Source organism: Chinchilla lanigera, unplaced genomic scaffold, assembly GCF_000276665.1.
Source record: "Chinchilla lanigera isolate Chin_1 unplaced genomic scaffold, ChiLan1.0 scaffold00030, whole genome shotgun sequence".
In the NCBI taxonomy this organism is placed as follows: domain Eukaryota; kingdom Metazoa; phylum Chordata; class Mammalia; order Rodentia; family Chinchillidae; genus Chinchilla; species Chinchilla lanigera.
The window spans coordinates 4,499,070-4,515,993 of NW_004955431.1; positions in this window are offsets into that span (position 1 = coordinate 4,499,070).

Here is a 16,924-nt window from a genome sequence, read left to right on the forward strand (position 1 = left end):
GCCTATGCTCCTTGCTGAGCACACAGCAGACTTGCTCTGCCTTGTGGAGGTATCTGAGACCTTTGGTCTCTTGACCAGAAAATCCATGTAAAGTGAGTCAGCACAAACCTTACTTTGTTCCAGAATTCTCAAAATTAAAGGGAAGTGGCACAGCAGCCCAGGGATCTGCTCTGTGGCAACGCCGGGCAGGGGCGGCCCTGTGCTGCAGGTGGAGAAGAGGGTGACCGAGCACCTCCCGCTCCTGTGGCGCCTCCTCCTGCAGTGGTGCTAATCCCCTGCTGGGCAGCGCAGGCAGCAGGAAGAAAGGCAAGCTTGTGTCTCACCGGACTCACTTTGAATCTCAGCCGGGCTGCCTGTCAGCTTAAGAAAATCATTTAAAAGCTCACTTTGAGGGGCTGGGGATTTAGCTTAGTGGCAAAGCACCTGCCTGGCAAGCGCAAGGTCGTGAGTTCGGTTCCCGGTACCGGAGAAAAACCAAAAAATAAAAATAAAAATAAAGCTCACTTTGGATCCCTCATTTGCAAAAATAGATACCACCTATTGAATAGGGTTGCTACAATGATTACATGAGATCAGATAGAGGGAGAGCCCAGCGTGTCATAGTTGCTCAATCATGAGTATATATTATGAACGCTTAAATAAAATATCCTCTGACCCAATTCTCCCCATTTCCTCCCAACCTCCCCATTCTTCCTTTGGCAGCCGTTGTTTTGTCCTCTACCTCTGTGTGTTCAACTTGTTTGTGCAGATTCCGTATATATGTGGGGTCATGCAGAATTTTTCTCTTTCTCTCTTAGCAAGATGTCCTTCAGGTCCATCCATGTTGTAGCAAGTGGACAGGATTTCCTCCTTCTGTCCAGCACAGGGGATCCAACCTGGTATGCTCCTCCACAGAACTATATCTTCGGTATTTTTTGTTCTGAGACAGAGTCTCACTAAATTACCCAGACTTGCCTAGATCCTCCTACTTCAGCTTCTTGGCTAACTGGCATTATAGACATGCACTACTATACCTGGCAGAATTTCCTTTTGTAAGTCTGAAATATATTCTACTGTATGCATACACCACTGCTTCTTTATTAATCCATTGGTCAATGGACACTTTGGGTATTCCATGTCATGACTATTGTGAAGGATGCTGCAAGATATAGACATGTAGGATAAACAAGTCTAGAGATCTAATGTACCACATGAGGACTAAGTTAATAGCACTGCATCATATTGGGGGTTTGCCAAAAGAATGGATTTTAGGTGCTCCTGTCCCCCAAAAAACAGCAAGTAACTGTGTGAGATGATGAACATTTCAAAGATGTGTATCAAAACAGTGTGTTGCGTGCCTTAAATATATACAATAAAAATAAACCAAAATAAAGTAATATAGAAAGCATGCTTAACTTATATTTTCTCAATTAAAAGTACTTTATAATAATATAAAAATATTATTACCACTACTTCTATTTTGCAGCCTCTGCATAGAGCTCTCAAACTATTATCCCAGGCACATATTTTGAATGTGATCATAATTCAAGAGGCCTCTCATTCTTCAGTATTTGTGAAGATCCACAGCCTCAAAGGGGCCGGCCCGAGTAACCATCACCTCGGACGTTGCAGGAGGCTCCCGCTGCCCTGAGCAAGCTGAGTTCCCCTAGGGTGCTAGTTGGTCATGCAGTGAGGAGCAGCCCGCCTGCTCACAGGGCTCCTGCTCAGGGCCCCATGCCTTCCCGGCACGGATTCGGGTGAGCACGTCATCACTTCTCCTGCCATCACGTGCATTACTTGCTGTCATGGCATAGCCTGGAACAGTCGCACAGTGGGACACACATCTCAAGGCTATGGTTGCTTCAATCACACCAGCCTGGAACTCCACTTCCCATAATGGCTGCTTACTTCAAAGAAAACAGCCGATGCCTTCGTTCTCTGAATGCATGTCTAGAAATCCCCTTGGCTGCACCCCTGGCAGAAAAGTGAACTTTTGTAAGCTCAGTGCTTCCTAGAAGGTGGGTAAAATGTCAGGGGAAAAATGTGAGTGAGAGGAAGGAAGGAAGAGTGTGGAGGAAGAAGAGGGAAGCTGAGGAAAGGAAGCGATCAGATAGTTGTGCTGAATATTTAACGAAGGGTAAGATTACAAAGCTCGACAACATGTATCCCATGTCACATTGGTCCATTTATTTGCAAAGCGTATTGGAACATTTCGCTTTCTAGTTGTGATGTGAATGGTAAGGAAAAGAATGTTCCCTGGAGACGAGCTCCTCTGACTCAGAGAGCAGTGCCCTGTGCTTTGGATCACTGAACAAGTAAGGTGAATGTGGATCATTTTCTGATGGTGCACAGGTTGGTCCCCACCCAGGGGACAGAGCAGCTCCAAGCCTCCCCAGGCTTGAAACTCCATATACAAAGACCAAAAGCAGGGAAATATAGATGACTTAGTTTAGCAAGCTTGTCCACAACCCACACAACCACATACATACGGCAACTCAAACCGGTTAAAATCTTAGAACAGAAACTAATGTAGCAAATGAAACTGTGAGAAAACTCCACTCAAAACTGAAGTAGGAGCTCTGTTAGTTGAAACTAACAGAGTTTAGTTTAGTGCTAGCCAAGTTTGGTAGCACACACCTGTAATCCCCGCACTCTGGGAGGCTGAGGTAGGAAGATTGCAAGTTTGAGCCCAGCCTAGGCAACTCAGTGACTTAGCAAGACCCTATCTCAAAACAAAAAATTACATGTTGTGGAGCTAGGAATGTAATTTAGTGCAAAGGCCCTATATTTAATCCCCCACACCACCAAAAATTATATATATATATATATATATATATATATATATATATATATATGAAAAGGAAGGAAGAGCAGGAGGGGGGGGAGGTACAAAGAGAAGGAGGGACGATGAAAACTTATTGCTTCATTTTATTCTATGTGCATACACCCCAAGACTTATTGACTTAAAACAACCATTGAGACATAGTTCACAAGTCTGCAGTGTAGACTGCTGTGCTTCTGCAGGGCGTGCTGGAGGCACCCCTAAAACTGCATTCTGTGGTGGGCTAGCTGGGGCTGGGCTCAGCCAGGGAGCTGAGGTGCTGGGCCTCTGCCTGTCTTCATGGTCTCTCTGGCAGAGTGGCTGGCACTGTCACAGAGCGGCTCAGGGCTTCCGCCAGCACACAGGCGGAACTACCCAGGCTTTGGGCTGAAATGGGAAATACCACCATGTGCCTTCTGCCACATTCTACTGATTTTGTCAAGCCACGTGACCAGCTCAGATGAGAGGAGGGGATTGCAGAGGGGGTGAGCCCTAGAAGGCACATCCACTGGGCCACTAGGGTAATATACTGTCATTCTATGAGAGCCAAGGTGGCCATCCGTGTGCAACAAAGGGCCAGGACCTCATTTGAGGCCAGCCAGTGAACAGAATTTTCTTTTTAGGAATAATCTCTAAATCATTTATATTTAGCTTAAAGTACAGGATATACCTTGGTCTGTTTATTTTTCTAAGTGCATTTGGCTAAGATTGATGGTAAAATAGATTACATCACCCAAAATCACATTTCATAAATCATTGTTGGAATAGATGTCATTTTCCCAAAATATAAAAAGAAGATGGATACCTAGAAGTCAATGATATAATATTTAGAAAGACAACTTTAGAGACTCAACCTTATTCTTAATCATGTTCACAGTAACACACGTAAGCATTTTATCAGAACTTTCAGGAAACAACATATTCTTCTCACGAATGCTGTTTCTTTATCAAACATTTACATAATGGTTGACAGAAAGGTTGGCACGATTTTCCATTCTCCAGGTGCAAGGCTCAGCCTGACAATGTTTTGGGGGTTAGAACGACAAAAAATATCTGTCTGCCTGGTTTTTCTCCTTTATCCACATCCTCATCTCTGTCTCTTCCTCTCCTCAGGCCCAATCCTCCCTCCCATTTTTCCCTTTCTTTCCAATTGGAGGATTTTATATTAGAGAATCCATTTGGCTTCGGTAACAGAGATAAGAACACACACATTTCTTTCTCTCTTCTATAACAGCGTAGAGAACAATGATCCGGGGTCACCGCCTCTGCTGTACGTCAGCCCGCAGGACCCGGGCTCCAGCCTGCTCGTTGCTGTCTCCTTCCCTAGGCCATTGCTCTTGCCTGCGTGGTCAAAGGTAGCTCAGATTAAAGTATCCATGCTCAGGGGGTAGGAAAATGTGTAAGAAATGCGTTTGCCCGCTCCTTTCACTTCTACTCACCTCGCACAGCAACCCGGAGCTGTGCAGGAAGCCGAGAAACACGATCTTTCCTGTGGTGTATTTGTGTCAGCTCCAACTTCTGTTTATAGTACCTGGGGCCAGCGGGTAACTAGAAATCTCTATCGGATGGCTTGGTTTCATTTGTGGTATTAGGAAAGGAGAAAGAAAAACCGGTTGAAGAAGAGATTTCCTTCTCCTGTACTTGGAGTCGAGACAGAGAAGGGGAAAACTGTGCTCAAGGTCTCCACGACTTTTTCCTCCCCAGGCAAGGACCTCGTCTCTAGCTGCCCTCTCCACCGCAACCCTGCAGAGAACACCAGAAGAGAGCGGGCAGGCGTCCCACTTCATGCACCCTCAGGGGACAGCACCTCTTCACGGTGTAGGACGGCAGTTGCTACCAGAGCTCCAAACCGCCTGAGCAACTGGGGTGAGGCAGGCTGGCTAGCGAGCACCAGCATGCTGTGCTAGGGTTTACCGCAGAGGCCTCAGCTATGTGCCTGCACTGATTAGAAGTGCTGCCTTCTTCAAGGAGCAGCAATACCCCAGAACATGTTTAGATAAAACTACCTCACAGATAGGGTGACCATATATCCAGTTCAGCTGCTACTTGGTTGTAGCTTCATTGTGAACAAGACTCACAACAGAGAGGGTCATGGAGCGACAGAAAACCACAACAGAGCATAGGTTTCCAGAGTCCTGGCCAGCATGGCTTTTGAGTCACATGCCCAAGAGTGTCCCATGCCCCGTGGCTCCAAGCACAGAGCAAGGCATGGAGCCTGGCATCATGAGGGAGCTGTTTCAGCCAATAGCACCCGGCTGATATGGGAAAGGATTGTTGGATAAGAACTAAGCACCGTTCACTTAACCTGGTGAATTATTGAATTCATGTGTGAGATCTCACACATGATGAGTTGCCCCTTTTATCCCACAAAGCAGAAAAGCCATGAGTGCTTCCTACTACCGTGACATGTGGACACAGAGGAGAGACTTCCAAGAGGCAGGAGCAACCCAAATATCCATCAGCTGTTGGACAGGTAAACCGAATGTGGTAGTTACTGCAAGGTAGTAGTATTTAAAGGGAAGAAAATTCTGATATCTGCAACAACATAGGTGAACCTTGAAGACACCAGGCTGAGTGAAATAAACGAGGCATAAAAGGACAGATACTGTATATGCCACTTCCCTTAGGCACCTAGAGAAATGAAATTCCTGGCGACAGAGAAGAGAATGTTGGTTTCCAGGAGCTGAGGGGAAGGGGACAGGAAGTTGGTGTTTAACAGGTGCAGAGTTTGAGTTGGAGAAGGCGAAAAGTGCTCTGGGGATGGGTGCTGGTGATCCTTCCGCAGCACTGTGAGTGTGTGTAATGCCCCTGAACTGTACACTTAAAAACAGTTAAAGTGGTAAATTTTATGTTTGCATGTTTTACCACAATAAAAATCATATAGATTCCAAAAACTCTTCAGAGCAAGTCCTGACTTGGGGAGAGTGAAGAATCTGGGAATATTTTTCTAAGAGGCATCCCAAAGAATTATCGTCATCAAGGAAGTTTAGGAAACACTGCTGTTTCATAATGAGCCAACAGATGTAAGGCATCCAAGTGCATGCTGATTTATAGGTGCTCAATAATATTAGTTTTACTTAGTAAAAATATAAATGCTTTCATTGGTAGAGATTCCACGAGGGAATTGCAATAATGATCATGATTAACATTTGCAAGCACTGACCATGTGTGCTAGACTTTCCTACGTGTTGTCTCATCTCATTTAATCCCATAACTCTATCTGCTAGGTACGGCCATTATCCCCACATACAGATAAGAACATTTAGGAACACACAGTACAAGTATTGCACCTGGCATCCCATATGTACCATATGTGAATCCAGAACTATGCTATGGGAAACTGAAATGTGTGCCATGTTATAATTAGCTCCACCGGGGTAGCAATTTTTGTCTCTTGCTCATGGTTGTATGCACACTGACTTTCTAGGTATGTAGTAGTTACTTACTAAGTATGTGTTGAAAGAGTGATTCAACCTTTCTGAGGTAATCAAACATAGAATAGTTATCTGAATATGTGTCAGAGGAGAAAGGCTTGCAGGACATTTCCACTGCCCCTGGCCACTTTCACTTGTCTTGGATTTCAGAGGTCCTGAAAAGACACCAGCTTAGAGTTCAAAGATGTGGGCTCTGGTTGCAGATCTGTCCATTCCTGGTGTATGACCTTAGGAGATAAAAATGTGGAATACGTATTTGTAACACACCCTACCCTGTGCTGTCACTTTGCTAAAGAGTTCTAAGGGTTCTCATGTTCACCAGCTGTGGTGGTTGGCCGCTGAGCTCAGGGGTGAGGGCAAGATGGGGGGTTGCCCACCCTCTTCACAAAGGGCTCAAGGATGAGGAACCTGATAAAGGACTCAGCCGGGCAGGTCCCAAGCCCAAAGACCTCAGATTCACAGCGAGAAGTTCAGAACAATAACCAACTGCACCCATTGCTGGAGACAGAAGACATTTCAATTAAAACAAGACAAAATTTAATATTGGTTGGACAAGACTTTGAGAAAAATAATACCTCATGTTGCGGGGAGGGGAAAGTTTGAGGGGGAAAATTAATTCCAATATACTGTGAGTGGGAGTATGTATTGGAATGACTCATGGGGGTAGTTTGGAAACACAAAGGTCCTTAAAATTATGCACCCACTTTGCCTCAGCTACTCCACTTCTAGCAATTTAGTATTTAAAAATCGTGTTTATGCACAAATATTAAGCCACAAGTTTCCTACAACTGAGAGTGAGCTAAATCAGCCATGTTTATGTGATAAAACACAACAGTTATTTAAAATGATGATCTAGAACAATAGTTATAAACACGAGAAGATGTTCACAATGCAGCAAGTGGAAGAGCCCAGTGCAAAGCACTGTGTAGGGTACATTCTGTCTTGTCTGTATATTAAATACTTTGTGTAATTTATAAGTGCAAATATGTTGTTTCTGAGTAATATAGAAAACAAAATATTTAAATATGTAAGTAATATTTACAGTATTAAGAGAAAATTAGAAGATATGTAAAATACTATGCACAGTATAATGCAAATGCTGAAAATATTTTTCTTTACATATGTAAAAATAGATGTATCAGAAATAGATTTGACCAGAATGCATGATCAGAAAAGGAGGCGTTTATAAACTTTAAAAATGTCGGCTGCCATCAGCCTGTGGCAAAGCATGAGCTCGCGCTCTGTGTTTTGATTCCTGTCTGTTATAAACAGGCCTGAGTGATCCTGGCTAGAAGCTTAGTGCTTCCTCCCAAATAAGCAGTGAACCATCTTGCCTCCTCACCAGTCTTAAAATTGTATACAAATCCTTGTGGGATCTTGTAGTTCTTTATTCTGATTCTTCTTTTTTTCAACCTGTCCTTGTTTTGATCATCATCTTAAAAGCAGTTAAAACACACACACACTGTTACTCTACCTTCACCCATCCTGTAGTTCACCATCATCTGGAGTCCAAACTGGAAAGAGAGGCTGTGAATGCCACACACAAGGGGGCGGTGGGGAGATTTGGGGATAGCATTAGGAAGGTTTGGTTTTTGAGATCTGTTGCACTTACTGCTCTATTGTTCATCAATTTTCATTCATCCTTACTGTCCTTTTTTCATCAGTTTTCTTTCATCTTCTTCAGAGAATACTCAGCTCTATTGTCCTTCATCTCTCAGGACTTGAACTATCCCAAGCTTTATCTCAACAAACTTCCCATGAGGGCAGGAGTACAGTGGATCCTCCACTATTCCTAAACCTTCCATATGCAAGTTACACATCACTTCTGTTCACGTTTTACTGACCAAAGAAAGTCACGTGGTCTCTCCAAGCATCAGGGCACATGGAGGAGTGTACCCCTCGATTGAAAAAAGGAACAAAAATATACACTGGAGGAAAGATAATATCTTTCATAAACAGTTGTGAAAACTGGCTATTCATGGGGGCTGGGGATTTAGCTCAGCGGCAAAAGCGCCTGCCTGGCAAGCGCAAGGTCGTGAGTTCGGTTCCCGGTACCGGAGGGAAAAAAAAAAAAAAAAACTGGCTATTCACATGCAAGATTGAAGATTGAATTTAGACCTATATATCTCACCATGTACTATACTAACATAAGGTCAAAATAGTTCAAAGAGCTAAATTTTAAAATAGAAATTTTTAATCCACTGGAAGATAAAATTGGTAAAATCCTTGAAGATATAGAGTTGACAAGGACTTTCTGAAAAGAACCCTAATTGCATAGGAAAAAAATCAGGACTCAACAAATGGGATCCTATCAAATTAAAAAGCTTATGCACAAGGAAGAAATCAACCAACAGAGTGAAGATAGAACCTAAAGAATGGGGGAAAAAAGTTGTTAGGTATTCCTTGCATAGAAGCCTAATATCTGGAACATAGGAAGAACCCCAAAAAGTTGACCCCCCCAAAATAAAAGACCCAATCAAAAAATGGGAAACTGAAATGAACAGACACTTCTTAGAAGTATAAATAGCCAACAAATATATGAAAAAACGTTCGGTATCTCTAATCACTAGAAAAATGCAAATTAAGACAACACCGAGATTCCATCTTACCTTGGAAGAATGGCTATCACCAAGGAATCAAAGACTAACAAATGTTGCCCAGGCTGTGTGCAAAAGGATCCCCTCTATATTGTTGGTGGGAATGTAAATTAGTACAGCCACTATGGAAATCAGTATGGAGATTCCAAAACAACTGAAACTAAAAACTCCATTCAACCCAGCTATGACCCTTCCAGGTACCTTCCCCAAATAAAGACATCATATTACAGTGATACATGCATACCCATGTTTGTAGCAGCACAATTTAAAATAGCTAAATCTTAGAAGTAGCCTATGTGTCTATCAACACATTAACAAATAAAGAAAATGTGGTATTTATACACAATGGAGGACTGCTGTGCCAGAAAGAAAGACAAATTTGAATAATTTGTGGGAAAGTGGATTCAGCTTGAATCCACCATGTGAAGTAAGTCAGACACACACAAGCTCGAATATTGCATTGTTTCTCTTATACGAGGGGCAGGAATAAATCCTTCTATGAACTGGTACTTAAATCTCTTTCCATCACCTAACCCGAAGTCTGGGACACGGCAAGTACCCAATATTTCTTGAATGAATGAACGATCAGTGTCACGTAATCAGGAGGTGGGATTTCAGGGTTTGGGACTGGGTTGTTTGGCCCACTGTCAGTTCTGTGTCACCACTGGCCACTTCTTAATGGACCTCCCTTCACTGGACTCCCCTCCCTGGCCTGTACAGCGAAAGCTCAGGTTTCCCACAAGAGGAACTCACCTGAGCTCTGAAATCAGCAAGTGAGGAGAGGTGATTTTCTTCAGAAAGTCATGGTGGCCACAGCAGCCAGAAGGTTCGCGGTGGTTTTCGAGCATCTTGGCAAGCGCCAAGTTTGGGGTGTGGTTTTCCCAGGGCTTCTTGAGAACGGCAGCAGCTTCCTAGCAAAGGTCAGAGAATCACCCCCTTAACTGTGCAGTCTGGCATTCTCTTTCCATAACATCCCCACCACGTTACCACCCTAGACCTTGTCCCTTTAGATAAGGTGAATTCCTACCATTCTTTGTCCCCATAAAATGGAAACCGGCTTTAATACAGGGTCTTCCTTCATTTTTTTCCATGAGTTAAGTGGCATTTTTCCTATTTGGTCATCCTTTGAAGAAATTTGCTACATTTACAAGGCCAAAATACCTGTAAACAGCCCTAATCCCTCTATACATCACATAAACAAACCTATCCCTACTCTGTAGGAAAACCCTCTACATGGATTTGCTATCTTTTCCCCCTGAGCTTTGGCTGACAAGGGGTCTGACGCCTGTTTCAGAGCTCTGAGGGCACCGGTAGCATCCTGTCTCATCACTTCACTCAGCAACAGCGTGAGTCCTGGGCAAAGGTGCCGGTCTTATTCATGACAAGTAAATTAGGAACAGGTGTAGCTAGAAGCAGCAAATCCTCCTGCAAGATTGGCAAACATGCCAGGGACCTGTCCATCCTGACCTGTAATTGCATTACCTCCGCACTAAATTCTCAGCTCTCTGGCTTGCTCTTCCAGCAAAACTTGTTATTTCCCTCTTGAAAGGAGTCTGAGTGGAACTGCTACTGCACACTGAATATTGATGCACGCTTGAAGTGAGGTTTCTGGGGCCTGGAATGTACTTGTCAAGAATACATGTTTCATCTCTCAACCCTTTAGCTCTGGGTGGGAAACGGCTATTTCCATGCTGTATGTAACTCAAAGAGCCGGTAGAAAGAAGCCTCACACCTCGTTCACAGTTCTGCGTGGATTAAGCGATTACTGAAATTGAACATTGAAAATTGTCATGACTCAGCAGGATTCCCTGTGCTGACGCAGAATTATTCGGGCCAGCATGGAGCTCCACCCCTAGCTCCACCGAATCAACATCCTCCGAAGCCCCTAGGCTTACCCTCTTAATCTAGCAACAGATATCTACTGGAGGCTGCTCGGTGCTCACTGCTGTCCTAGTACCTACTGGGAGTTTTCATCTGGCTGTTCCTTTTCTGTCTCCTTCATAGTTTTCTCTTCATCTATTCACTGTTAAATAAAACTGTAATGTGATAACCGAGTTCTTACCGGCGTGGTTCTTTCATGCGGCCAAACATACAATTTTACTAATGTCCACCAGAGGGCAGCGCCTCCACAAATCAGCTCCAGCTCAGGTCTGCATGAGTAGCAAAGGACAAACCGTACCACTGTAATAAAAGGCTAGTGTGGACTGCGGAGAGAGGAAACGAGTGGATTATTACTGGTGAATTGCCTGAACTACTGAGCGTGTCCAAATTCTATGTCTGTCCTGTGTGCCTGTGTATGTGAATGGACAGAACTACAAGTGCATATTCAAATCGAAGTTGCTGCGAAGCCACTGCGGCGTCTGTTGCGGTCAGTGTCACCACTCGCCTATTGAACCCTTACCATATACAGAAATTGCCTGGCTTGTTTCAGATTTTTTTCCTCTGATAAGGAGCTCCTTACAATTAGCACTTTCTGTGAAGAGCAGAACCAATGAAATGCGTTTGTCTTAACACTCAAGTATGATAAACATTTCCCTCTCATTTTTTGACTGCAGTCTGATTGGCTTATAAGGTATCTTTCCTATTAATAATAACATTAGAATGTAATTACATTCAGGCAAAACTCTATTTTAATGAACTGGGGATGAAAGAAGGATGCAGGAGAAGTTATTAGAATTATTTCCTTGAAGTTAAATCTTTCCAAAATTTACCTACAGACGTAAAAAGCATTACCTTCTCATCCTCTCATTAAATTGTCTGCATGCACTGGGCAGTTTGTAACGTTTTATTTGCAAACAGTAAGGTAGAATTTGCAAACAGCAGGTACCAAACACCATTCCTGAAGGCACTTCTGAGTGCGGACTGTATTGAGTATGGCTGGAAGTGACCACCCAGGGAGAAACCCCAAGAGGATTCTGGCTGGGGTGGGAAGGGGGTCACTGGCTTTTAGGAGGGTGCCCTGGAGAATGAACGCTTTCTAGGCAAGCACTCTACCAATGAGCGGCATTCTCCAGCTCCCTTTTTAAAATTTTTACTTTGACACAGGCTCTGGTGAACTTACCTGGCCTGACCTGACTTGCCCTCCTCCTGCTCTAACTGATGGAGCAAATTGGGTCTTTAGAAGTTAGAATTTTCTTCTGTTAGAGACAAGCTACTTTTCCAAAATTCCCCAGGCATAACCACCACTGCCTCCTCTCCTCAGTTATGATGAAGGGGCAGAATGTGCAGACGCTGGCCCCAGAGGTCAGAGTTTGATTTCTGGGGAAGGAGCCAGAGAGAAAGAAGCCCCCCAAAAAAGCCAGAAGTGGGTGAAACAAGCTTGGAGTTGTCCAGTATCTCATTGCATTCCCTTTTCCCTCTCGTCCTTACTAGAAAAGACCCTTGCACACCTGAACACTGTGAGATGCTGACCTGTGACTCCTCCACCTTCTGGGACCTAGCTTGGAGTACAGCCGCCTGTGTGTGTTGGAAGGAGCAGCAGCACAAGGGCCTGAGCAGCAAGCAGGGCTGTCACAGCCCCCGGGTTCACTGGGATTCCAAGTGCCTGCCGCTGTGCATGGCAAGTGCTAGCTCTTCTTGACAGACAGAGGCCAATGCCAGACCTGATTGTTTTTGACAAATGAAATCAATAGACTGGTCAGGCTGCCCAAACACCAGACCCCCAGTGCCTCAAGGAAGGAGGGGCCCCAGGGAAGCAGCAGGTTTGCAGGGATCTGCTACCTGCTCAGGACACTCCCTTATGTACACTGAAGGCCTGATGCTCAGGTGCCTGGGAACCTCTTACCTTCTTCATCTCAAACTTGGCCACTGTGTGTCCCAGAGAGAAATAGGAGAAGGGGAGTTTATGATACAAGCTGTCCAAAACAGTGTTCCAAAGAGGCCTGTTCGCAACAATATAGAGACTTACAAGAGGGAAGCTGATCATGAAGCCAGGGGAAGCAAGCTGCTGAGGCATTCCTATGGACCCTGGGGGGAGCAGGGACTGTCTACATCCTACAATACCTTGCCAGCCTTCCCACAACTGTTCCCCCACTGTCTTCATTGCTGACTCCATTGCTCCAGAAATTTTGAGAAAAAAGAGGTCACAAGTCACTTTATTGTTTGTGGAACATCCCCACAATCCAGTGTACTTAATCCAGTGTACTCAGGACCATCAGTATAGCCCAAATCCTCACCTTCCTGATCCCAAACTATCATGTACCAAACTCTCCCAATTCTACCTCAGCCCTGCATCAAACATTTACTTAATTCAGAACCCAAACCCTAGGTCACCCCTACTTTGCCCTCTACTTTCCAAGACACTCCAAGTTTTAAACTCTCCCTTATGAGAGTTTAAAACACACTTGACTTTGCCTTAATGCCAAGCAGTTTCGGTGGTGCTTGGGGAAGCCCCAGCAACGCTAGTGACTGAGGACAGACTACACCAGCAGAAGCTTCACTTTGGTGGTGGTGATGATGGATATATGATTGTCCCCAAATTCTTAACTCTTACAAAATAGGATGGTGTAGTAGAAAAAAGGTAATTATTTTCCTTTCCCTTCATGAGGGTTGTGGCTGACGTCTAATAGCAAAGAACCCACCAACTACTGAAAAGCATGATAAATTTATTTAACCAAAGCCTTAGATGACACAAGAGCACTCAGACATGAAGCTGTAAAGGCCCAGGGAAAACTGCATTCTTGTGCTTAGGCTCCACGAAGAACAGACTCTGAAGTATGGTTGGACTAAGGGATGGAGTCCAATGGCGGTAAGCTGAGGTAGCAGTCCCAGTGAGGTCTGTCCACTCAATCTCTATGGCCCTCAGCCATAGAGATTGATACCTGCACCAGGAGGGTCTTTTGACCTTTTCTTGAGAAGCAGGACAGAGGATTTCCTTCTGCTCAGCTATGACATGGAAAGGCTGGGGAAGATCAGACAGTGACCTCTGTGGGCACCCTCCCTTCTTCCCCTAACCTCCTTCAGAGATTACACCTGTCACTGTGAGACTACGACACAGTAGGAAGATCGCATGGTAGGTTGTGCATACCTAGTCATGACTCCGGCAGTTTTTCTAGCTAATCCACAGGGCAGCAAGGTGGTTTGTTTTCTGTTTTCTGGACTGTGGTCCATGCTCTGGCTGTCTCCAGTACTATTCTAATAAGCTGTTAGTCTTCATTTCAAAAGTGTTCATCGTGACCCTGGACCGGGCAATCAATGATGCTTCACAAACCTAGTTGGGTTTGTAAAAAGGGGGCAATAAAAATCAGATGGATGAAGAAGAAATATAGAAAGATGAAGAAAATCAGGGATGGGATGAATAAATTCAGACATGTGGCAAAGACGGGGACCTTGTGTTCCCTCAGTCTACTCAGGAAGACTTCCAGGTGGGCCGCAGCGTCCCTCCATGTCTAGCTCAACCAGTCATGAAGAAGACAATATCTGTCAAGACTTGCCCAAGTGCAAACCACTGGAAAACAAAGATGTCAGCCAAGGCCGGGCGATGCCTTTGATGGTCATGTAACATGAAGTTTCTAAGGTGAGCACAGAGATGCCTCCTGAGAGAGAAGGGCACAGGCCTAGCAAGGTGGTAGGTTGGACAGCATAGGGCCTTACCACCTTCTGTGGAGCAGGGCTGGACCCTGGGTGTCTGACATGGACCAGCAAGGGGAAAGTATGATGGCAAGGGAAGTGGTCAGGATGATGTAGAAACACCAAGAGCACTGAAGGAGATTGAGGGCAACAACAAAGAAAAGGGCTAATCACTATGCCAAAAAAGGACATTTTTGGAGGATCTCTGTATTTTGGTATCGAGTTTAGAAAGTGGGCACTTACAGCTGGTCTATTTCTAGCAAGAGGATTTGAGTTCCACTAGTGAGTAAACGCCAGCTCCATTGCTGTGTTGTTACATTTATCTAACTCATGCTCCTTTTCTGGGCAGAGGTATTGGCTGGACCTTGGGACATGAAGGAGAAGCAAGGTCAGGGGTTACTTCCAGCTGGCACCCTCCGAAGGTTCTAGCCCTTTCCTAATGCTCTTCCTTTCCACAGCCACTCTGCAGCACATGCACTATGGAGGACTGCACAGGTCAAGGACAAACCTTGGATTTTGACCCAGAAGAGTCTACCAGGCCCTTAGTGGCCCAAATGGCTCACATATCTCTGTGGTTTCCAGTGCTTCCCTCATATCCATGCTTCTGTTCATCATCCAAGCCTGAAATCACCCTTTCAAGATCCCCTTCTATCATTCATCTTTTCTCTTAATGCACCATGTCATCTATCTTTCAAGGTATAGGGCATCAGGCACTCTCCTGGTCCAAGGTAATCTACTGGTATCACAGAGATGTTTCTTCCTGTTTGTCTCTGGGTACAACATTTCTGGTTTCTTCCAATACCTAGGAGTTCTACTCCACGTCTACCCTTTCCCAGTATCTTGGCACACATGGTCCTGGGGGCTGCCTCACATCCTTACCTTTCTTTCCTGGATCTTTCCCATGATTTTCCTCACTACATGAGTACTCAAACAACTAACTTCTCTGCTCTCAAGCTATTACAAATTGTGTTGCTATAAACATGGGTGCACATATATCACTGTGGTATGATGTTTTTAATTCTTCTGGGAAGACACCCACAAGGGCAATACCGTGGTCAAATGGGACCTCCAATCCTAGTTTTTGAGGAATCTCCACACTGATTTCTACGGTGATTGAACCAGTCTACACTTCTACGAACAGTGGAGAAAGGTTCCTTTTGCCCCATAGCCCCTCCAGCATTTGTTATTGATTGATTTTTTGATGCTAGCCATTCTTTCTGGAGTGAGATAGAATCTCACTGTTGTTTTAATTTGCATCTCTCAAATGACCAGTGATGCTGAATATTTTTCATATATTTATTTGCTATTTTTATTTCTTCATCTGAGAAGTGTATATTCATCTCAGATGCCCATTTTTAGATTGGGTCTTTAAATCATCTTTTTTTGAGTACATTATATGTTCTTGATTTTGATCCTTTACCTGAGGAACAATGTTTTCCCACATTGTGGGTTGTCTCTTCACTCTGTAGGTGGTTTCTCTTACTGTGTGAAAGCTTTTTAATAAGATGACATCACAGTTGTTGATTCTTTGTGATAGTTCCTGTGTGATTGGGCTATTATTTATAAAGTCTTTGCCTACACCAGTGTCTTCAAGAGTTGTTTTACCTATTCTGTCTTCCAGCAGATTTAATGTTTCTGCTTTAATATTTAGGTCTTTGATCCATTTCAAATTTAGTTGAGTTCATGGAGAAAGATATGGGTCCAGTTTTAATCTTTGGCATGTGCAGAGTCAGTTTTCCCAGCACCATTTATTAAAGAGGCTATCTTTCTTCCAGTGAATATATGTTTGTCACCTTTGCCAAAGATAAGGTGGCTGAGTATGTCTGGAGTTGTTTCTGCATCTTCTAAACTGCTCCACTGATCTTCAGGTTTGTTTTTTGCCAGTACCATGCTGTTTTTATCACTGTAGTATAATTTCAAGTCAGGGATTGTGATGCCCCCTGCCTTGTTTTTGTTGCCCAGTATTGCCTTTGCTATTCTAGGTCTCTTCTGGTTCCAAATTAATTTTAGGATTGTTTTCTCTGAATGAGATATGCTGTTGAAATTTTGATCAGAAATGAATTAAATCTATACAACAGTTTTGGAAGTACGGCCATTTTGTACCCAAGGGCAAGGGATAACCTTCCATTTTCTGATATTCTCTTCAAACTCCTTTTTCAGAGTACTGCAGTTTTCAGTCTAGAGGTCTTTTCCATCCTTTGTTAGATTGATTCCTAAGTATTTTTTGAATGATATTGTGAAAGTTGTCATTTACCTAATTACTTTCTCAGTGAATTTGTTATTCATGTGCAGGAAGGCTATTGATTGTTGACTTTATATCCAGCTACACTAGTGAATTTGTTTATTAAATCTAGCAGTTTTTTAGTGGAGTTTCTGGGATCTGCTATGTAAAGTATTATGTCATCTGCAAGTAATGGTAATTTAACTTCTTCCTTTCCTATCATTATTCTTTTATTTCTTTCTCTTGTCTCATTGCTATGTCTAAAGTTTTCAGGACTATGTTGAATAAGAGTGGAGACAGTGGA